This window comes from Macrobrachium rosenbergii, chromosome 6 (genome assembly GCF_040412425.1).
Source record: "Macrobrachium rosenbergii isolate ZJJX-2024 chromosome 6, ASM4041242v1, whole genome shotgun sequence".
Taxonomy (NCBI): Eukaryota; Metazoa; Arthropoda; class Malacostraca; order Decapoda; family Palaemonidae; genus Macrobrachium; species Macrobrachium rosenbergii.
In genome coordinates this window covers 33,054,012-33,079,011 of record NC_089746.1, presented here as the reverse complement: position 1 = coordinate 33,079,011, position 25,000 = coordinate 33,054,012, and the positions used below count along the sequence as shown (strand labels likewise).

The 25,000-nt window shown below is 35.5% G+C and overlaps 1 protein-coding gene and 1 long non-coding RNA gene across 2 annotated transcripts in view; one reads left to right on the top strand and one right to left on the bottom strand.

The window, feature by feature from the left end:
• The window catches only part of LOC136839437 (uncharacterized), a 153,150-nt gene that overhangs the window by 46,398 nt on the left and 81,752 nt on the right, over positions 1-25,000 (top strand). The window lies entirely within an intron of this gene.
• Positions 1-25,000, bottom strand: part of LOC136839438 (uncharacterized) — a 181,830-nt gene that overhangs the window by 81,357 nt on the left and 75,473 nt on the right. Inside the window, exon 3 of the long non-coding RNA XR_010853339.1 lies at positions 24,253-24,336. This is a non-coding gene — a long non-coding RNA (uncharacterized lncRNA). The remainder of the gene's footprint in view (positions 1-24,252; positions 24,337-25,000) is intronic.

Genomic DNA, 25,000 nt, shown 5'->3' with positions numbered 1-25,000 from the left:
TTAGATTTCCAGCGGTAACGGTAACTCAAGGAGGGTGGTAATTTGGTCCCTGGTCAGAACGACCATTAAGCGAATGAAGTTTTATGACTTTTTGATAGCCCCTTTCTTCGCAAATTATATACATTAGCCTCTTGTTTAAGTCACATGCCTTGAAGATTCATTACACACACTCTCTCTCTCTCTCTCTCTCTCTCTCTCTCTCTCTCTCTCTCTCTCTCAACAATACTTAAAAACAAATGTTCACCATACCTGACTGTGACGCCTGTAATATCCGAGCTGGAGAAAAACTTAAGACAAACATTTCATTGCTAATGGAAACACGAGGTATGACTGAGCATTTATTGCCCGAGGCGTCTTGCTCTGCAACTGCTATTTCATGTCGATAGACTTCAATTTGTTATATTTGGCTTGCCCTCCTTGTACGAAAGAGAAGGAAAATACGTTTCTCTTCCTCTTTCACTTTATGTATGTATGTGCTTGCGTGCATGACTGCTTCTACCGACTAAGCAGAATCAATCTCGTTGAATTTGCAATTTCAGTTTCAATTTTTTATATATATTTTCAAAAATATCAAATAGTTCCAACGCCATATTTTACTTTTCACCTCTTTGTAGAATTAACGAGTCAAAAAAAATCAAAACAGAGACCTTTTTATTTAAAGAAATAATTGTGGTAACCACGCCCTTCTCCGTGTCTTAGCCATATTTAAAAAGAAAAGGCTAAATCTCATCAAAAATAGGATCATGCTCCAATCAATAAACCAAGAACGCGCCAGTCAAAATAAACCGATATTATTTTTCCGTTATGTTTTTTCTCTGCAGATTGACAATTATTTATTTTGCTGCTATTCATATTGAATTGAGGTTGCTTTAGTTTGTATTTTACCTTCAGCACCACTGATCATTTTACGATTTACAAGATATGTTAATGGACATTTTTTCTTTGAAGTGCTTGCATGATTTCAATGCGTGAAAATACCTTTTAAATGAAAAAAGCAACAACAATAACGATATAGCGAATCGACTAAGTGCTATTCTTGATTTACAAACACCGGATACAAGAGACACACCCTCATCGATAGTTGACCAACAAAAAAAATAAAATAAAATATCTAAAACACGTCCTTCACCGCGCCAATCTTGACCTTCAGTGAGACTGTCTCTGAGAGGCAGAAAGAGCAGTTTTTGCTCTCCAGAACAATTATGGAAGCAGCTGTTGCACATTTAAATGCATCGCTAGTCTAATTTTATTGTGTGTAATGTTTAAATATATGTCCGTTTGCATTTATGTGGCAGAAATTGAAATGCAGATTTCTCTCTCTCTCTCTCTTTCTTTATATTTATATATATATATATATATATATCTATATATATATATATATATATATATATATATATATATATATATATATATATGTGTGTGTGTGTGTGTGTGTGTGTGTGTGTGTGTGTGTATGTGTAACTATAAAATTAATTCTTAATGTTCAGTATATATCTTCATCATAACATTTAAAGGCACGTGTCCTGAAAAGAGGAGTCGAGCGGTACTCGAGAGATTGTTTTCTGTTCTAAAAAGCGAACGTTGGTGTTTTTCTTAGTGGAAGCAATGTTGTAAACGTATGTGTGTGTGTGTGTGTGTGTGTGTGTGTTTGTAGGTGTAAGTACTCTTATGTGTGTGCGAGGGCTTACGTTGATCACAGAAAAGGCAGGAGTTGTACAGGTTGAATATTTGTGTTAAGACAAATTATGCGGCATTCTAAGGCATTTAAAACTCTCCTATTGACTTTTTTTTTTTATCACGAGGCATTTGACTGCTTCCACAAACCAGTATTATTGAACATCTTGAGCCGTTATGGCTGTCCCGCTAAATATGTGAAGCTATCTGAAATTACCCATGAACAAAGTACATGCAATGTCATTGCATGTAGGGTGGTACGAGGGAATGTTTTTCACCTATGCTGTTTGCCCTTCTTATAGATTCTATTGAGGAAAATAGGACAGAGACTTGTTAGACTTCGAACGTGAAGATGTTGCTGTTTAATTAGCTTTATAAAGCTTGCTCAATAAAATGTACCTGAGACTCAAAATAAATCTAAGTAAACAGATGTAATGAGGATCGAGTATGCGCCAAGAAATTAAATAACATTAGGTAGAGAAAGGATTAATGAGTTTGAATCTTTTAAATATTTAGGAATAATGATACTCAGTACAGGCTCTCTTGAAGTGGAATTTAGTGAAAGACTAAAAAAGGGTAATTCAGCAATGTTTCGGCTGAAAACAAATTTGAAATCAAATAGACTGAAATTGCATATCAAAGTAAAGATATATTGCAGTCTAGTACTATCTGTATTGCTGTTCGGGTATGAGACTAAAGCTTTAAGAAGAATATCAGGAGTCAAGAGGCAGGATATAGTAATTATTATTATTATTATTATCATTATTATTATTATTATTATTATTATTATTATTATTATTATTATTATTATTATTATTATTATGAAAATGAACCCTATTTATTTGGAACAAGCCTACAGGGGCCACAGACTTGAAGTTCAAGCTTCCAAAGAATATGGTATTCATTTGAAAGAAGTAACAGAAGGAAATACAGAAAGAAGAGATCAGTTATTAGAAACGAACAACAAATTAACAAATTAACAGATAAATATAATGAAAATGTAAGTAAATTATAAAATACAAGGAGAATTGCTTTAGGGTAGCAATGCACTGCACCTCCACTTGAACTGTTGAGGTTCAAATTGCACATCTTCAGAGAGGCTGTTCCACAGTCCAACGGTGTGAGAAATAAAGGACCTCTGGAACTGAGAAGCTCGACAGCGAGGCACATCTACTGCATAATGACACTGTCAGGGTAATTATGAAAGGCCAACATGTGGAGGAGATAATGATGGAAGGGAGAAGATGACTTGGACATATCATCCGCACAACCCAAGACACGTGATAATGTCATCTTAGATCCTAAGGGCACTAGAAGAGTTGGAAGACCCAGACCTAACTGGATGTGGGCCATGAGAAGGGAGGTTGGAGATGAGTGGAGATTTGTGAAAGTTAAAGTTTGGAGAAGACAAGAATGGAGGAATTTCCAAGAGCAGCTTTGGAGGCGATGACGGCGATGATGATGATGATGATGAAGATACTGTATGCACAGATATACAGATGCGTGTATGTATGTTTGTATATGTGCACACCCGCACATATTTACAAATATATGTGTATGTGTTTGTGTGAGTGAGCATGCATGTATGTATGTATGTATGTATGTATGTATGTATGTATGTATATATATATATATATATATATATATATATATATATATATATATATATAACTGTGGAAATGTCTGTATGCATGTATCTCTTATATTATATAGTATATGAATACGTATTATATAATATTGCATATACAGTACATGTAGCAGTACATAATGTGTGAATCTACTAATAAACAGATCTGTGCTACATAGAAATCAGATCTGCTTTTTGCTATGTTTTTGGCGAAAGAACGGGCCTACTTATTGCATGATATTGTTTCTAACATGTTTACTTTAATATATCCTGATTTCATACTAAGTCATTCCAAAACATTCACTGTTTAATTTCATAAAATTCTGTGACACATTCACTGTCATGGTATTGCATTTTGCATCTGCATAAGGATAAAGCGTATTATTCTTCCACCAGGTTGTTTTCTCAATTCAAATGCGGCGAGGTCACGCTTTTTCACTTTCTTTTTGCAATGCCAATCCTCCTGTTACTCCGACTCGGCCCTTCTAGCCGACTGGGCACTTTTAAAAAAAAATTCTAGGCAAGTTTTCATTTGTGTTTTCACTTATTGAAACCAATTTTTTTTTTTTTCCAAAATGGTCTCCCTCTCTTGGCTTTCATTTCTCAAGCAATTATGTCCTTAGTATTTCGATTCCTGCTACTTTTCCCCTCTCTAATCCTACAGTCTCACACAAGTTTGCCGTAATTCAATTTACTTTTCCCTTGTATAAAGCAAATAGAATACGATTAAGTACGTGATTTTAAGATACAAATCAATGGTAACTTCAGTGGGACCAGTTACAATAACAATAACAGCACTAAACATCCAAGGAAATGCATTGCAGAATGCGTTGATTTCAGCGTGAACGTCAAATTCCATATTACTGGTGACAATGGGCGAGCAAGTAGACCTTTGCAATGCGCCGATTGGATGGACAGGCAACAGATAATGGAGTGACCAAACAAAAGATTTCACTTCCCAGTGAACTCGTTTCTTAGATAAGGGCCTTATGCAGGTGCAAATGTATGGGCGGAGGGCCCAGGATGCAAGAGGTTATCTTGAAATGGCCACCTGATTGTTTACTGGATGGAACCTTCACGTATGGGCGCCTTGCATCACGATTTAAGGGTCGGTGGTTATCTTGCTTTCTTTCCTAGCTTTAATGTTGCCAAACTCGTCAACATTTTGCACCTTATCTACCGAAGGTTTAATGGGATTTACAGCCCATATTTCTCGACTAATGTGTGGAGCAAGAGACATTCCGACTCAGCTAATGATACCTGACCAGATTGGATTTTTTTTCCTCCCGTCGCCCATACGTAGTGTGTCAAACCACTCTTATTACTAATTATGAGTTGTATCTATCTCTTATTACCAGATAAGTGTTTTTTATATATCAAATGGGGAGTATCACAGTCACTTCATGCAATCTGTCGGGTGTGAAGCGTAAGAATAATCTGATGCGTTAATTAATACTATTGACTGAAAGAAGATAAGTATTTTCTTTTTCGTCTAAAACTGGAATGACAGATGATTCTTTGACCTGTAAATCTAAAAATGATGAAATGAAAAGAAAATCTCATCACAGTTTGCTGTCATTTTAAGGCGAAACGGATTCCTTTCAGTCCTCGCAACCAACAGATTTAGCACTGGGCCTCGGGAAATGCATGTGACCATGTAATTGGTGGTCATTAAGCAAAAGCAGCACTGATGCGTATTTGAAGACCCGCACCTCAACGCCACCAGAATACTTAAGGACCCTCGCAGAAGTCGAAGCTTTCAAGAGCTAATTATTTTCATTTGAAACCTTACTCAGGTATAAAGTCCCATCGGTGTGTTGCGTCTTTCCCTTAACGAATCCAAGAGCAATTGGAAGATTGTTAATGCACTCACCAAGTGGCAATTAGAGGTTTCCCAATTAAGGGGAAGGAAGACTATTGCTAAGGGGGAAATCCTCAAAATCAAATTAAAGAAATAAATGCAGGAGAACTCTCGAAGAAAAAAAAAGCAGTTTGCTAAGAGGGGAAAATCAAAACAGAAAAAATAGTTAAAAGAGTTCTAAAAATTATAGAGCTCGTTTCGCTGATGGAGAAATCCATGAAAAAAATTATATACCAATGGAAGCTTGTCATTAATTTATTTTTATAGTTTGGTAACTGAAATGTCACTTTTTTTGTGGAAAGTATTGAGTTTTCATAGTCATTCGTTAATCTCATCCCTTGAATATTCATTGTTTAAGCATCACAAAAAATATTTCAGGTGTTAACAGTCAATTACTAATCGACCCTTGAGTTAAAACTAAACCATTTGCTCCTGAGACCCAACATAGCAATTGGTGGGTGGCTTCATCCTACTTTCTTTTTAACAGCAGTTTTTTTTTTTTTTGTCAATAATTCATGCGTGTTTACTAGCTCTTATAAACACCCAACACTCTTTAATTAATAACCGACGTGGTTAAGTATTCATAAACTAGGTGATTTGCAAACAGAAGCTACAATTCAACTTCACATATCTCTTAACGAAGAAAGCAACAATAACTATAATTCCACCAAGGCTGATGTTCTCATTAAAGGCTGCATCGAGTTTCTTAGGGGAATGAATCACCATTATTTAAATTCTCAGGTGAATAGCAGAAACGCTCAGACCTGCCACGTCTACTGAATCTGATTCAGTAATTGCTATGGTATTTTCGGCGGTGATGCCTGAACAACAGAGTCAGTTGTCGGGTGCCACAGCAATTATGTAAGTCTTTGTTTAATGACAGGACGCAAAGTGAAGTTACATTGATCTAGAATTTGCAAAGGAATGGGTTTGGAATATTGCATAATTTCATCATTGATATCTTAATGGGCTTCATATTTTTCGATGGAATTAAGTGCTTGACGAGTACTACTGAACAGCTTTTACGCCAGACTTATGTCGTAAGTGGAAGAAAGCAAAATAAATTGACTAGGAATTGATTCCTTTGCAAAGTAAGATGAAACATACCGCCAAAGACTTATGGGGTTTATTGCATACAAGCCCATCATATTTGCGTTTGTGGACAGATAGAAGAAATGCTCAGTCTCATAATAAAAAAAAAAATCAAATAATAATAAAAGACCGGGGAAGAGAATCTAAAGGGGTACATACTCCGAATGGCGATAAATGATTGACATATATATATATATATACATATATATATATATATATATATATATATATATATATATATATATATATATATATATATATATAATATATATATATATATATATATATATATATATATACTGTATGTAAATACATATATACATATATATAATACAACAAAGTAGTAACTATTGACCATACGGCAGGTGAGTTACAAATATGCCCATGAACGTGTACGAGATATTTCAGGCTTTAAGTGGATTCCTAAGTGATTAGTTTCATTCCTTTAATAATTCATTAAAGCTGTTATTACTCGAAAAAAGTAGACGTACAGAAGTGAAAGCTTTTCTTTCCGTGGTTTCTGAAACGCATATCAACCCTGCGAAGGTAAGAAGTAGTCTATGACGCTTGTTACCTTGTTGATTCAGCAAGGTAACAAAGTAAGGTTAATGACAATGATTGTTTTTATTACTGTTATAAGAATGAACAGGCGAGCCAATAAATGGATGAACCTTTTAATATTGCCTGTAAAATAATTTAATGATATAATTAGTCAGCCATCACCGACGATCATAGAAGATGGAAGGCCAAGCAAGCAAGGAGATTTAGGTAGGAAATTTTTTGCCTCTTGAGCGTCCTCGGCTGGAACATTCCCGGCAAGTGATTCCTGTTTTTACTTTGGTATTTCCTCTTATAGTTCTTTGTCTCTAGCCTCCTAATGCGCTGACGCTTTCCAGGTAATGTCTTCTAACGAGTTTTAGACAATGCATGGTCAGTTGCTTTGGCTCGACGTTCGTATGCAAATGCAAGAATTGGATTAGTCGATCCCTAATTGCAGTCGCCCATCCGTGACTTCATCGAGTTCAAGTTTTCGATGTTTTTGTCAGTTACTAAAAAGAAGATTTCTGAACCTTTCGGTTTTCTAATGACCGCAGTCTTGTTTGTTTTGTTTAGAACCTGTTGATCTCGAGGTAGTGAGATCATAAGATTGTACCTATTCTAATAAAAAAGCAATCTCTCTCTCTCTCTCTCTCTCTCTCTCTCTCTCTCTCTCTCTCTCTCTCTCTCTCTCTCTCTCTCTCAAATGATGAAACCCGAAAACTAAGAAAGATAAATTAGTCTACGCGATAAAAAAAAAAAAAGAAGTTGTGAAAATAACATCGGGGTGGGCAGCAGTAAACTGGCCTACGTATTTAACTGAGCAGCTGATTTTCAAAATATTCATTACAACTTTCACACAATAGTGGGTTAAAGCAATAGTGAATGCTTGGTCCGGTTACCATAAAAAAAAACAAGGTACCAATGTGACAAAGGGTTCATTTATCAGCAGTCTTTTAAGTCTCTCTCTCTCTCTCTCTCTCTCTCAAGATAAGAAGCACGAAAGGTCACGCACTGTGCATATCTTTTCGTTTCTTGTTATTCCTTTCCGGATTCCTTGTTTGATATGGAAATCAATACGTGTTTAGTACATGTGTGTTCGAGTGTCTGTGAGACCTCCGCCAAGCTTTCCTGTTTCGTAAGATCACGAAGTTATTAAGTTGTACAGGTTTAGTTTTTTATTTTCCTGGCAATCTAATCTGAAATTTAATGCTGTGCTTGCGTTCTATTCTCTTTCCTTTCCTGTCCAAGGAACAGAAATACCTTATATATGATTTATGCCATCATTAAGATATTGTATCTTGTAATATATACATATATATATATATATATATATATATATATATATATATATATATATATATATATATATATATATATATATATATATATATATATATATATATATATATATATATATATATATATATATATATATATTATTTTATCCATGCATTTCCTTGCTCTTTTTAGGATTTGAGTTTGTTTAACTGATCCTTCTTTTCTCTCGGCTACAAAGAACAAAATTATTATTCTATATGATTTCCAGCCGGTGTGCACATACATGCATGTATTCATGCACGTAGGATCACTTGTAGTTTTGCTTGCTTACTGTACGTGATTGAGGCACATTACAAGATGTGGGAAATTCTCAATGTCAGATCAGGATCTTCTTATTTCCGTCACGCCTGGTGGCCCATGAAATCAAAATGCCTATTTCATACTCCACTAAACAAAGTTATCTTTCTGTTGGACCCCCTCCCATGACACTTCTTTTTTTACTCTGGAAAAACATGAGGGAAATATTAAGAAGAACTAATCGATAGTTGTAACGGGTCTTCAAGGACAGAACGAATGTTCATGAATATTACTTGGGGTGAAAACTTCACTGGCGTATCTATATATCTGTATCAAAACATCAAAAGACCATAGTTTCGTCAAATCTTCTCTCTCTCTCTCTCTCTCTCTCTCTCTCTCTCTCTCTCTCTCTCTCTCTACAAGTGAGGGTAAAAGAGAAATTGATCACGCAACCCGTACCGGTACCATATACCCATGTGGGGCACGAGGTAGCCGCAACAAGTCCGGGGCACTAGGCCGTCAAGGCAGGGAGCTTTTTGTTGCGCCTCCAGGCTTGAGAGCTCGATTTGCTCTCCCGTCCAGTTTTTACCGTCCGTTTTAAAAGCGTCGGGATTATTTATGCTATAATAAATATCAGGGCGTTCAATCGATATGCTAGAAAAGGCAGGTGAAGTCGGGTTCCATTTCAATGGCTCTGTTTCTCCGGTGAACTAAGATGTCTTATTCTAGTTTTTTTTTCCTCCCTCTCTCTTTTCAGAGGTGGGGCGACCTGGATGGCAGGAAAACATAACAGAAAACTTATTAGAAAATGAAAAAAGGAGTTAAAAATTATAACGCCCTTAATGTGCTTATCCGAGATGCACAGCTGAACATGGGCTCGTACAGTAAATGGTGATTAAGAAAATATAATGTACAGTGTCGATGATGACTTTCAGAAAAGACAAAAGGAAAATTAAACTTTCTTCACGAAAAATACCGATGTTTCTGATTTTATTTGCTCCGTAAATAATGCTTGAAAAAAACAGGCTTATGCAAAGCAAAACGCAATATAATCTGCGGTATCTTCATAGACTGTTATTAGAGTCTGCGTTTTCATTCACCTCGTTAAATTATGAAAGGGTGTCTCCCCGAAAGGATGATTTAGGGAATTGTCTGATCTTCCTATTGGCTCACTGACGTTTTAAATGTTAGCAATGTCTGTCCGATAATGGGAACTATTTGCAGCACGTTCGGAGGGAAATGTTATTACTGAACTAATTCTTAAAATCATGAACCGCCATGAAAGTGACCTCTCTAAGGCAACTAGCTGTCTCTCTCTCTCTCTCTCTCTCTCTCTCTCTCTCTCTATATATATATATATATATATATATATATATATATATATATATATATATATATATATATGTGTATGTGTGTGTGTGTGTGTATATATATATATATATATATATATATATATATATATATATATATATATATAAATATAAATATATACAGTATATAAATATAAAAATATTTGTACATATATATATATATATATATATATATATATGCATATATATGTATACATATTTACACACTTATCAAGATGAACTATCATTTCTGCTCTTTCCTAAAGTCTTGCAAAACGGGATTCTCTTGACCCCGTTTTGAGTATTCAAAGGACCTAAGAAGCGAAGCAAGGGCAGTTGGAGGGAAAGCAGCCAGAGACAAAACAAAAGCAGTCTTCTTGTTCTTTGAAAGAAAGGAAAACACGAGAGAAATGAAACAAAAGTAGAGAACCTTTGCTGTAGTTGCAGCCTTTCATGTTGAGAGAATACACTGGCCCGCCGAGTGTAGAAATTACTGAGACCAGAAGCTCATACATCTTGCCACATTTCAAGTGGATCTGCATAATGCGCCCTTCTGCCATCGCCATTTTGTATTTGAAATTACTTGAGGGAAACCTGCTTGTGTCCGGAGTCAGGCCCTGTCTCATTGTTCCCGCTGAATATACAAGGATTCCTTCATCAAAGATAAATGGTCGGAAGGAAAACTTAAAATTAAACTTTTTGAAAACACGAAATCTTTTTTTTTTATTTAAACATTGAGAGTTGAAACCGTTATAGAAGGTTCTTCTTTTATTTTTTAGTGTAACTGAAGTTAGTTTGGCCTATTTTATTAGTTTTATCAGGTAGGAAATACTTTTGTATGGAGTAACAATTTCCCCATAAAATTAATATCAAACACTATTTGAAAAACACGAAATCTCATATTTTGCAGTGCTCCTCCGTTTTATATGAAACATTGAGAGTTGTATATATATATATATATATATATATATATATATATATATATATGTCCTCATACAGAATATATATATATATATATATATATATATATATATATATGATGTATGTATATATGTTTTTAAGTGTGTATATATATGATGAGTACATATTATATATATATATATATATATATATATTTATATATATATATATTTGCTTGTTCTGCCTTATAATAATAATATGAAAGTTCTTCTTCTTAAGAATTTTTGTTAATGTTTTTTTTTTTTTTGGATGTGCTTGTAACAACTTTTATATTGGCCAAACAGTACATCCAGACGCAAGAAATTGAAGACTGTGATTGCCGGTCGCGGGACAATCACGAACCAACGCGTCGCCTTAACCACAAAGGAATATCATTGAATCTAGGGCACGTTGAATATCGACCTGGCCACGAAATTTGTAAATTGTTTAAATTTTAAGGTAGTAGGATAAAAGTCTATTACCTCTCGTACATACATATACCTGTCGTTTTCAGATATATATTTATTAAAGCTGGTTTAGACCCATCCTCACCATCGTAAATGCCAAGTTGGCAATCATTTTTATTATATAAGAACTCGAGAAGTTAAGAGGGCATTGTTTCTATTAGAATTATATATATATATATATATATATATATATATATATATATATATATATATATATATATATATATATATATATTTACTTGGAGGACAATGAAATTTTGATTTGTTTGGATTTTATTCTCTGTCTGTCTGTCTGTCTGTCTGTCTGTCTGTTTTCTCTCTCTTTATTAGAGCTCTCTCCCATCCTCTCTCGTAGCCAAGTCTCTCTCTCTTAAGAGGGCATTGTATAGATATATATATATATATATATATATATATATATATATATATATATATATATATATAGAGAGAGAGAGAGAGAGAGAGAGAGAGAATTTGAGAGAGAGAGAGAGAGAGAGAATAAAAAACCCAAACAAATCAAAGCTTCATTTCCAAGTAAATAACCCATACCTCAGAGAAAAAGGGATATCACTTCTTCTCTTTATACTCCTTTTCTTTCCGCATTAATCGGTCTTGACACCGGAAGACACAACGAGCGCCAGAAAAACGAATAAATCCATTAAAGAACGACCTTAGCCCCGAGTCAAAGGGAGAGAAAGGCCAACGATGTCGTCGAAGCGAAAAAAGTGGCCGTGATGTAAGGAACTAGGCATACGGTATAAGGCTGATAATGAGGGTGTAAGGTGTGGGACGAGATGACGGTGACTGGCACCGTGATGGAAGGAAATGACGGACCTTTGTTTTGATTTCACCGCCCACAACCATTCTGGCAATTCCACCCCTCACCCATTCACAGCTCTCTCTCTCTCTCTCTCTCTCTCTCTCTCTCTCTCTCTCTCTCTCTCTCTCTCTCTGTTTCCTTTCGTTTTCATATTGCTTTGTTTTAGCTGTCTGCTCAGTTCCGGTTGCTTTCGTCTACCTTATTTGCACTGCTGTTGTCGCATGCAAGCATTATTTTGTTTGCGTTGTTTTTCATTTGTATCTTTCTTCCTGTATGTTACCTTTTGAGCAGTGAAATGCAATTACTTGTCGAAAGTATGCTATGGGTTGATCATTAGACTATTGTATAACGATAGTTGGATTTGAGTGTTCATATTCATTTGACTTCAATTCTTTTTATAATAACTGTCAAGGTAATCATATCATCTCCTAAATGATTGACATTTAATGATTCTTGAGACATTCGGGTAACAAATGATGGATGACTGAGGGTCATAGGCTCGAGAATCATTCTTACACAAGGGGAGAGAGTTTGTTTTCCGTTTTCTCCAACTACTTCTTTCCAGTACTTTCAGAAAATGTGTTTTCCTTCGAAAAAGCAGATATAAATATCTCGTGTTAAGCTTAAATCTATCAATCTCCTTTAACTTTCTCTCTCGTCTCCCCTTGGCGGCACTCAAATAACTTTAGTGTTCCAAGTCTTTTGTGCATTTCTTTACACGTAATATTGGTAGTGGTACAAAAAGTTTATATTTTTGGTTTACAGAATTTTTTCTTAAATGCTTATGCTTTTATTTGTGGTGTAATCTTACTTCACTCAAAGATTTTTCGTTTTGTTTTTGATCCTCGGGCTTTTTGGAATGTACTTGAGAGGGGAGAGAGAGAGAGAGAGAGAGAGAGAGAGAGAGAGAGAGAGAGAGAGAGAGAGAGAGAGAGAGAGAGAGACTCAAGACTCTAAAGGAAAATTCTCGTATATTTTTCGCTTGAATTTCTGCGTCCTGAATTTATTATTCGCTTGTATTTGTATGCTTGATGCTTTTCTTGACTGTTTTTAAAATTCTTCCCTTCACCCTGAATATATTCTACAGGTTATTTCTAGTATGAAAGTACGGTGTCATATGAATATCGAATCTTAAACTGTGCCGAGTGAAAATAAAATTGCATTCTCTCTCTCTCTCTCTCTCTCTCTCTCTCTCTCTCTCTCTCTCTCTCTCTCTCTCTCTCTCTCTCTCTCTCTCTCTCTATTGTCATTGCTGCAGCCCATAAATTTTCCAGAAGTTTCGACAAGTTCTGGAACATAACACAGAGATAGATAACTTCTTCACTGTCATAAGAAACAAAAGATACGGAATCACACCATCGTAAAATCAATCAGGAGACTCGTAAGAATCAATATGCACGGTTTATTTTCCAAAGGAGATGGATTTAGCGGCGAGGCCACAAGATATACGGTCGATTTCCCCCAAAGATTCGCTTGACTTCAAAGCATGATATCAGCGAAAAGGTTAAATTTGGCCTTCCTCTTTTTTCTAACTTTCCCTTTAACCCTTGGCCTCTGGAGAGACTGAACAATAATAATTCTTCATTTTTCGCAAAGTTGTTTTGGGCGGGTAGGTGGCCGGTCCGTCAGGAGCCACTGCCTAAAATGAGATCTTCTGTATTGCGTGAACCAGTGGCCCCTTGCAAACTACTAATCCTGTGAGGCGGAACGTGTTTCTTAACCGTTACGCCATGCTGGAATCAAGCTGAGGACCGAAAAAATGGAAGAAAAGAGAAACAACATTTCTAAGGGCTTTCTGGTCTTCAGCCACGCAACTACCGTACACTGAAGGCGTTCTCAGGAGGAAAATGACTTTCCGCCTCAGGTTAATTTAGCTGTAGGTACTCAGGCTTCACGTGAGCTTCACATCGTGCTGCTTAGTTTATCTAGGTTACGCCTAGAAAAAGTTATTAGAGAGAGAGAGAGAGAGAGAGAGAGAGAGAGAGAGAGAGAGAGAGAGAGAGAGAGAGAGTAACTTCTTGTAGTCTTTATTATGTGGCCAATTAGATCCTACTCACCCATATGAGATAAAAAGTAAATAACTAATTAATCCATTTCTCAGCCGCTGGTCATGATAAGTTGTAGCAGATCCAAATTAGACGAGTAATTCTGTGGTCAGAGGAATTAATAGCATGGTTTGAAATGCGTGGAAGAATCTTGAGTGCCTGTTTTACTGTTTCAGTGTCATGTTAACTATTTAGCAACGCCACCTGGTGTTAAACTTTCCACACAAAGTTCATATGATGAACTTCGCAATTGTGTTGATTTCAAGCTGAATTCCTGTTTCTCTCCATGTAACAGTTTTAGTTTTCTGTAAAGGAAAACTATTGAGATGGCTATTTGCCTGTCCGTCCGCACTTTTTCTGTCCGCCCTCAGATCTTAAAAACTACTGAGGCTAGAGGGCTGCAAATTGGTATGTTGATCATCCACCCTCCAATCATCAAACATACCAAATTACAGCCCTCTAGCCTCAGTAGTTTTTATTTTATTTAAGGTTAAAGTTAGCCATGATCGTGCGTCTGGCAATGCCATATGTCCAAAAACACAAACCACCACCGGGCCGTGGCTGAAAGTTTCATGGGCCGCGGCTGAGAGTTTCATACAGCATTATACGCTGTACCGTAAACTCGCATTTTATACTTGTTTGTTTTTGTAATCTGGCTTTGGCATCATAACTCATTCACAAAATTTCACTGAAACGTATCTGTGCCTTTCCGCATGACCAGACGCAGATTTATGCCAGTGTTGTTGGACTGTTCTTATATGTCGTATATCACAGGTACATGAACCAACAAAAATGTTGAATGCTAATGTGTTTCTTGTAATTTATGGCAAAATAAATCTTTCGTAAAGATTTGTTTACCAAGTTACTTGATGAAGTTCAATGTTTCTCGATTGTTGATAAATGTACAGTAGGTAAAAGTCAGATAATGATAAAAATTATCATTTGTCTAAGCTCAAGGCAGGAATTAAAACAGTTACTGGAAAAATCAATTTAACATGCACAAACAGTGTACCAAAATTGTAATGGGAAAAAAAGACTTAGATAATGGCAACAAACTATCTGTCACTGGAAAAGCTTGTTGTCCTATGTTCTAGTTTTGCCCCCAAAAAATCTAAGTGTTTCTATTTACATTTTTATTACAAAATGTAGGAACTTTTATATTAACATTTAAATAGTCATTTTAACCTTTGCTTTTTTCCATTTTTTGCTCATTTTACCATATCGCAGTAAACTATCGTTACTCAGATTTAAATTGATATATACGTATATATATACATGTATATATACATACATTATTACATTATGTATATATATGTATATATATATATATATATATATATATATATATATATATATATATATACAGAACCGCTTCTCAAGAACCTTCTATCTTTATTTTTTATTCTGATTTAAAGAAGGATCTAATCCGGGTGTCATGACAGGGTCAAAGGATGGCGTATTATGTTCCGAACCTTTGCTGTTAGGTCAGCAAAGATCAAGCTATAGTATGACAACGGGTATATAATAATCATAATACTGTAACGAGCTACCTGCCCATTGTCTTCTGGTCTAAAGCTGCCTGAAAACTATCTCAGTTGTGATGAGTACGCGCAACCGAAATGCTTCATTCTTCAAGATATTTATTATCATTGAATTTGCATTTAAGGAAAGAAAATGCCTTGTGGCTACATTCACTGTTTTGCTATAACACTCCGTAAGAAATTCCCACCGTCTGTAAGGAGAGCTCGAAAGCAAAGAGGATAATCTAAAACTATCTCTATTACATTCAGAGTCGGGTGGAATGGTCTGCCTTTTGCCATTTCCTAGCCCGGTCCTGAAGGGAACACAGAAAAGGTGGAAGAAAAAGGGTGGGACCCTAATGCGAAAGAACTGACAGAAGTATTTCTAAGAAAAACGTTGATTGTTTTCACCTTTCGAAAATCAGTCTTTTTTCTAACTTATTGCTCAAATTAACATCTAAAAGCGCTCCTTTAAATAACAATGGTTCTGTTGCAGATCTTATTTCGAGGGTTTATATATTAACTGGCACGGGTTTTCCAATGCAAAACTGAAGGCCTCCATATTAACAAACCTAAAATGTCGTTAACTTCCCAACCAAATCTGAATACAATGTACATATGAGAAGATAAAGCGAAGCAAAAACAATAGAAAGGCTACCTACTAAATTCAGATGAGACTAACAAACAAAAGTAGATAAACAAATCGACAAACAATAAATACGAAACAGACGAGAACCAAGTAAGAACATTCTTAGACGAAGAAGTGCGGTACTGTGAAGCAGAATTTCAGCCTCTTAAACTAACGAACATTAACATATATACAGTACTGGACACCTGTAAATTTGCACTTGCATAAACATACACAACAGGCACTGGTACATAAAACATACGCGAATAGCAAGATTGCCGAAACACTAGCATTTTGGACGTCAACAGGTAGTTGTTATGCTAATAGAACGGCTCCCTTTATGCATCAAGGGAAATATCGGCTACGAAAAAGAACAGACATACAGACAGACAGACAGACAGACAGACTGACAGCGTTTAGAATAACTTCTGATATCTAATTTCAGAATCATTACTAAAAAATTGAGAAGGGAAAGAGATATAAAGTAAAATTCCAAATGGATGACATATGAAACTAATTCTTAAAAGCACAAGGATATACGGAGGAGATTTGAAATGTATAAATGATTTAGCGATTTTTTTTATAAAGAATGTGAGAGAGAGATAGAGAGGAGTGGGGTGGGGGGAGTCGGTTGTGGGATGGGTTGGTGGAATGCAGTACTTGCAAGTAGTAAATTAAATCTTTTCACACCTGGCTGGCCTACGAGTTTTTGAGTCCGTCCTTGTAAGAGGCGTCTTTACTGCTTGTCTTGCGAGATAACACGAATCTGCAGGACTGTATTTCAAAGTTAATTGGTCAGACCATGCAAATAAAACGTGTCCTTTGCTAATTACTTCAAGAAATAATAGCCTGTATATACATTCATACATACATATATATATATATATATATATATATATATATATATATATATATATATATATATATATATATATATATAGTATATATATATATATATATAATTATATATATATATATATATGTATGTATTTATACCATATGCATATGCAGTATTATGCGTTGAAGTAGCACATATATATGTATACTATGTAACATGGATAGAGAGATACTTCCCAACATGAGAGAGAGAGAGAGAGAGAGAGAGAGAGAGAGAGAGAGAGAGAGAGAGAGAGAGAGAGAGAGCAATGAAGTTTAGAAGATCAGCAATGCATTTTCACTTTTACAGGCCTAAATATTTCATAAATGCTCTTTCCTTTCTTGGTTAGTGTACCTACAGCTCTATTCTTAACATTCCATTCAGTTGATCAAGAGGCTATGATATTCCACATTAACGTCTATTTGTAAAGTTTAGACGAAATACGATGATTTCGAATGGAACCAGCTGTTTGGCTCGTAGTGTGATAACAAATCGCATCTTTAAGCAATTCATATGTAAGTACACACTCATGCATATGCTACTACGTATATACATACTGTATATGTTAGCGTATGCATCGAAGTACAGTTTAATAGATGTGTAGGAACAACGCAGAAGTCAGAGAGAAAAAGAGAAAGAAACAGTTGCTTATCAACAAATCGAGCAATTTTTTTTTAGTAACTCTTTGTTATGGGCAATAAAACCCATACAAATAACAGTTATTCTTGGCATAATGATTAGGTAATTGTCTTAAATTGTCACTCTTGATGAGGAACTCCATGACATTAGTAACTTTAATAACTTATCAGTATTTTATATAAGCTGATATTGGCTATGTCTACGCAAGATAATGTCAGTGATATCTGGATAAATACATCGAATTTTTTTCTGTGGATTACTAACCATATATCAGATATCCTAATGTTTACTTTTATTCTATATTATAATGATGACTTCTGCAAGAAGTTCAATTATTATTATTATTATTATTATTATTATTATTATTATTATTATTATTATTATTATTATTATAGCGAAATACCACGAATATCTTGAGAAAAGCACATTCACGATCCAAACGTTCGTATTTTCACGAAATAGCTTTTTATTGGTTCATAATTCTTTCAATAAATCTCCTGTAAATGTCTGAGATCACGAATGATCTCATTCCAGTTTAAAATACTTTTCGTAAACAGGAAAACTGGTTACATTTTAAGACCACGCACGGGAATTCCGATATGAATTACGATAAAGATGCTGATTCATTTACGCGGTTCCGTTTCCTTCTCAAAAACTGATGAAGTTCAGTTTTTTTTGGCATGATTCTGATATATAGTGAGCCATTAACCTTTCTTGCAAACAGAAACCCCACGTTGCCCGTGACGCCAGTCCACATTCGGAAACCAATCAATCCTATAAAAGTCTAACAGCTGGCCTTGGGGTTAAGCCTTACTCTCCTTATTCTCTTTCTCGCTTTCCTCTCTTCATTTTTCCTCGCTTCCGTGGGGCCCGGTCAGCACAGGGATACTTGGTTGCCCATCTCATTGTAATCAGTATTTTAAGAAAATGAGTCTCGGTATTAATGTCTTCGAGAGAGATCATCAGCTAATCAACTGGATGAACAAACAAACGCTAGTGCATTTTCTACAAGTCACGTTAGCAAGTAAACTGCTCTTGTGTGCCTGAAATGAACAGCACCCAGCACCCAGTTCGCTAATTGCCGAATGGCCCCGTTCGCTCTAAAGTAAACCCTGCGATTATCACTCGTTCTCTCTCGTCTCCGGTAGGAAATCACTGTTGTATCTTGCCGTCATCTTCGGTTACGCAAACGCTCAGTCATTCTTTCACAGGAAAGAAAGTGATCAACGAGTGTCAGTCAGTTTTCAATTCAGTTGAGATAAAGAAAAAAAACGAAGAATCATGCAAACTCCCCGTCATTCTTTAACGTAAAAGAATGTCAAACAAAAATTCAGTTGGATTTTTTGTCTCCAAGAATACACAAATGCTCCGTCAATCTTAACAGGAACGAAGTGTGATAAACAAAAATTCAGCAGATTTTTACTCCGTTATATAAGAAGAGGGTTTTGCGAATGCGCCCCGTTATCCGCTGACAAAAATTGTGATAAAATTCAACACTATTCTACCTCGACGAGGAAGAAGGAGTTGCAAAACAATATTCAAGACATTTTACCTCGACGAAGAAGACAAAGTAGAGGAAAACGAAGTTGCGGGACATTATTTCTCGAATAACAACTTCATTAACGTCCCCAATATAATATTATAACGTTCAAACCTTTAATAGACATTGCAAGATGGGTTGGGTATCATCTTTTCCCGTCTCCCAGATGGTAATATGCAGTAGAATCGGCACGAATTATCATTTTCTAGTTTTTACCAGTCCTCAACTCTCGTTCCTTTTACTTTCTCTTCTAATCATTTCCTCGGTTAATAGCCGCTTCTCGTTCAACTTCATTTCTTCTGTCTCACACCTTAGATTTCAAAACCAGCTTTCTGTTTATTCTGGCCTGGTCGTTACACTCCGTGAAAAGCGACAATTCCCGCTTAATTCGCCCATTCCAGAAAAATGTGAAGAAAATATATAATATATTCCATTATACTTGAAGTGTACAGGCATACGCAAATTAAGGTTTCAACCTGAAAAACCTATGGCTCCATAGGTTCTATCACCAAAGCTCAGTTTTCAAATAAGATGGGGGTTACAAATATAAATAATAATATTGATATAATTACTGGTGAATCTGCTTAAAATTCATGTGAAAAAGGAACACATCTTTAACTTGCTAAACAAGATTACCAGGAGTTTTTTCACCAGGAGTTTACCTCAAGTGAGCAATTAAAAAAAAAAAAAGCAAAGAATAACATGGAAATTCCGGATGAGTAAAGAAATACACTATAAAGCTCAAGCGTAATTAGGTCAAGAGAAGCCATGTGAGTATAGTTTCCTTATGAGCGATTTTACTTTTCACACCCAGGTTATATCTGGAAGCTTGGTAATTCTGTAAAGAAATAAATGAAGCATCGGACGAAGCACGTTACGACTACATTTTAAATGCACGTTTAGCTTGCAAAATCGCAGCAGAACGATGAACTGATTTTTACAACTTTCCCTTTGCAAATTATACGTATCTAAAATGTAATACGGATTTATCTACGCTGAATATCAAATATTTTTCTGATTTTAACTGAATATCAAATATTTTTCAGATTTTTCTCAAGATGATAATTTGAAAAATTTTCCCTATCTCTCGTTTATCTCCTGAAATCTCACGCGGTTGCATCCGGTCTTTCTCTTTTTTTTTTTTTTTTTTTTTTACTAGTTGTGATAATCTTTAGTTGTCATTTGACACCTGCCATAAACGACGACTTTGGACATTGGCTTTTGTTTTTCATGAAAACACCAAGATGGTCGTAGCTCCCCAAACTAGTTCGGTCACTGCAAGAGATGTTTGTTTTTATGGACTTATCTTTCTGAGTAGTGACCAACGCACCGCTTAGAACTGGGTTAGCTAAATAATTAATGAAATTAACGGGAAAGCAAAGGATTCCACATCGTAAAAGTGAAGGCAAAGGAAATCTTCGAATGGGCTGACCCGTCATGTCATGTCAACACTACATAAAAAAACACAAAAGAGACTAAAAGTTTTTGGTTTACTCGCTTTATATCTTCAGCAAACAACTACCCAATTGCATATGGAACCCAGTTTAAGTTACTCTCTTATATCTTGCAGTAGATACTGCAATATACTGCATTTCTGTCATGCTAACAACAGATACGTCTCATGCAGTACGTAATTCTGCTGGTATTGTGTATTATACCTTTTTTATTTAAAGAAGTCGTTGGTGCTGTCGATGCAATGCTATATGCGGAACATCACGCGCTGCAATGTAGTCGCTACTAAACGGTGTATGCAACGTCCCTTCCGCCCGAAACCTAGACCTATACTGTATTTTAGCCTCTTACTTTACTTCCACCCCGCATTCTTTCTTCCAGGTTGCTGTCCAACCTCCCTAACCATTACTTCTTAGTGCAACTGTGGCGTTTTCTTCCAGTTTCACCTGTAGATCCTTGTACTCCATCTCACTGATATTCTGGATCTTTTTTTATCCTGCTGTCCAGCCACCCCTGTCCATTCTCTTCACTGTCTTAACCTATGAATGGCTGAAAGTGGCCCAGCGTTGAATATATAACATATAGCCTATAAACTCAGCCATCCAATCATTGCACTTGATGCTGCTACTAATGAATACAGGTGGTCAGCAATAAACTTTTTTGACACAATATTTTGTGCGTAAGAAGCCTTCAACCAGCATCATCCACGATGAAGTCTTTTAGGCAACACTAAGATTTAAACGCAACTTTTTATTATCTTGCGCACCCTAACAAGTTTACACTTTTTCCTTTATACAGGCTTCACTGAATAAGGCTGTCTTGTGCATATACACAAGTGTATACAAATCTGGTACATCCACGTCTTAGATTGCCAGGTTATGTGACACTCTGGCTCTGGAATTCACTCCTTGCTTCTATTTACTTCATTGTTACTGTTATTTCCATCCGTTTACCTTTTCATTATGTTTGCAGTCAAATAGTGCGTTCACACCTAACACACACACACACAACACCCCACACTATATATATATATATATATATATATATATATATATATATATATATATATATATATATATATATATATATATATATATATATATATATATATATATATATATATTATATATATATATATATATATATATATATAATATATATATATAAAATATAAATATATACATGTTTTATGTGTGTAGTTTGTGTGCGTGTGTGTGTTTGTGTATGTTCTTTTTAACATCATAAAACCTGGTTAAAGTTATCTAAAGGTATATTATTCATTAAGAAAAGATTAAAGGAAATGAATTAACCAAATATGTATTTACACATTATTTATTCTCCTTTACTGGAGCTGGTCGCTGTATCTTTGGGCAAGGCAAGTCGGTCGTAACTCGTTACATGGATTTTTCTCCCTTCCCACATTACTGTAAAAAGTGAAAGCTTATAAATCTGAATAGGGCAGGAGACAATGATGAAGCTGTATGATTGATTTATGTTAATGATTGCAGTATAACTGTCATTGCCGCTGTAGTATCTGCAACAACAGTAGTAGTAGTAGTAGTAGTAGTAGAGTGAGTGATTGGCAGTCACTTTCTAAATTTTGGACGCTGAGTAAAAATCAATCAGCCGGTTATTAAAGAGCCATTTGGGCATTAGAAAGATGCGATCTTACGTCACGTCTTTCCCTCAGGGCAGTCATTACCGCCCCTTTTTGATTCCTGACATTAATTTTTCTTTCGGCTCCTACAATTTCTTTTTCCTCTCTCTTGTTGCTATTCATTTTTCTTATTATACAGTTCTTTATTCTCCTTCTTTCCTGTACATTATTTTCTTATTACCTTACAATTATAGTTTTCTTTTTTTTCTTTGTCCAGTTCTTCTTTCCTTCACACCTCCTTCTTCTTTTTTCACCCTAGACAAATCGACGGACAATGCACGAAATCCTTTCTTTCTTGTGTACGCGGTAATCCCAAGATTCTTTTATATGTGCTGAATTAAGCCCAAGACAATTGCCGTGATATTTAATTCTAGCTTGTCAGTGTCTTATATCTTTGTTTATGCACTCGCAGCCAATTTCGTTTTATTTTTTCTCTTATTTCAACTGCCTTAGTCACCCCTCTTCCTTTTAAGGCCGAACAATTCTGGTTCGTCCCACATACTCCTCCACCGATGTTGTTTTATCGCTTTATCCTAATGTATTTATGGTGGAACTACTATCAACCACCACGGTAGTTGGCGGTTATTAAAGTCCAGCCACCAGGAGTACACAAAAACCCCGAATTGGGCAATTTATATGTGGAAATATTCAACTCATCGGAATGAAAGGCTTTAGAGGTTTCCCACTAAGGTCTTTAATCATGCCAAATTTCATCGAAATCCGTTCAGCCGTTCCGGAGATCCAGATATCGATTAATAAAACTAATTCCATCTGCAACAGCAGAAATCTAAACATTACTCTGGACATAATCTCTGTCTGGGGAAAACTTTGCATGGTTTTGATGATTTTAAAGAGATTAGCTATTGGGTAAGCATGCCCTATCATCATAAGCGACCCGACATTTAGGGATCTTCGTATAACCCCTTAACCAGAAATTTTCGGATGCGAGAAAGTAAATACCAAGTTCGGATCCTCTGAAAATTCTCTCAAGTCTAACGCCAACTTTAAGCTTGAAAATTAAAATTCGGGCAAAACCTTCATGAACACTGGCCAAAGCTTAACTGACAAACTAACCCCAAACTTAATCCATTTTCAGGAATCTAAAATTCTAAAAAAAAACATACCAAGACGCCAGACCTGTACATTTTGTTTTAATGCTGAATATTGCCGTTTCATGGCATAAACAATTTCCTCAAACCTTAGGGAGCTTCTGCAAACTTAACTAAGTGGGAGGTAGCCAAGCACAATTAAACAATACCTATCTGAACTAACAAGAAAACTAAGCAATAGATTAAGTCTGTACTTTACACCTGAAAGAAAGTTTGATTAGTCGGCTAAACCACCCAAGAATCCGCATAGTAGGTCATACGACCTACTATGCAGAACATGGGGGCTCCCCCACCCCTCCAGGGGCGCCCCCAAAGGGGTGGAGGATGGGGTATATACTGTTCAAAAACAGTATATACCTTGACCCTCAACCCCTCCAGGGGCGCCGCCCCCAAAGGGGTTGCGGATAAGGTATATACTGTTCAAAAACAGTATATACGAACTAAAATAAATTAATTACAAAAATTAAAGTCAATTTTTGACAGATTAATAAAGTAAATTTTACAGAAACTAAAAAAGTAAATTTTACAAAAATTAAAAAAGTAAATTTTACAAAAACTAAAAAAGTAAATTTTACAAAAATTAAAAAGTAAATAAAAAAATTAAAGTAAATTTAATACAAAAATTTAAAAAGTTAATTTTTTACAGAAATTAAAGTAAATTTATGACAAACTACAAAAGTAAATTTTAAAAACTTTAAAAACTTTAAAAAATTTTAAAATTTAAAAAGTGACATTTTCTAAAAATTCATTACAAAAATTATAAAAGTAAATTTATGAATTAAAAAAATGTGACAAAAATGACAAAACTAAACTTGGCAGAAAAAAATAACCTCCTACATACCTGTTGCCAAAGAGCAGCTTTATCATGCGTGAAGCTTTACCGTTAGAACAGGAACTCAAAAGTCAAACTCGTACCAAAAACAACCTGGAAAAGACAAAGCTTTAGAGCTGTGCGTAACTTACTCTAAAACTTGTAAATTTTGGGCCTTTACTCACGTCAGATAATGTTATAATGACTGCCTAAGATTTGTACGAGACTAAACACGCAGCAAGATTCGAAAATCCCCAGAACAAATATACAGTATTAGCAATAACATAATAAAGTTCCAGTGTTACCTAGCAGAAGCCCGCGGTTTATTAAAACTTGAGCAACGAAGTAACAACCGATGGAAATCTCAAACGCCAACTGTAGCCTAGTCGCGTGATAAACGGTTTTTTCGTAAACACCTCACAACAGCACCAATTACGCTACGATACATTAAGGAGGAACTGAATACGCAAATCCTTAGGTAAAAAGGTTCACTTAGCAAACTCCTGTTAAACGGGTTCCGCCCAGAACGATGTTGCTCTCGAAGGACCGAACTCGAACGATGTTGTCATTTTTCCAAGGACTCTGAAGTCTTAGTAGTGTCTTGCTCCTTGGAACATGACCGATTGCGATCTATGGATATCCTTGAAATCGCTATTTGCAAGTATTAGTTTTATATCCTACTCCCTTCTTTTACTTGTCTTTCATGGAAGTTTCAAATACAGAACATGATGAATAGATTTTCCAGAAAGTAACTCGTAATTTCTTTTAGGGCTCACGA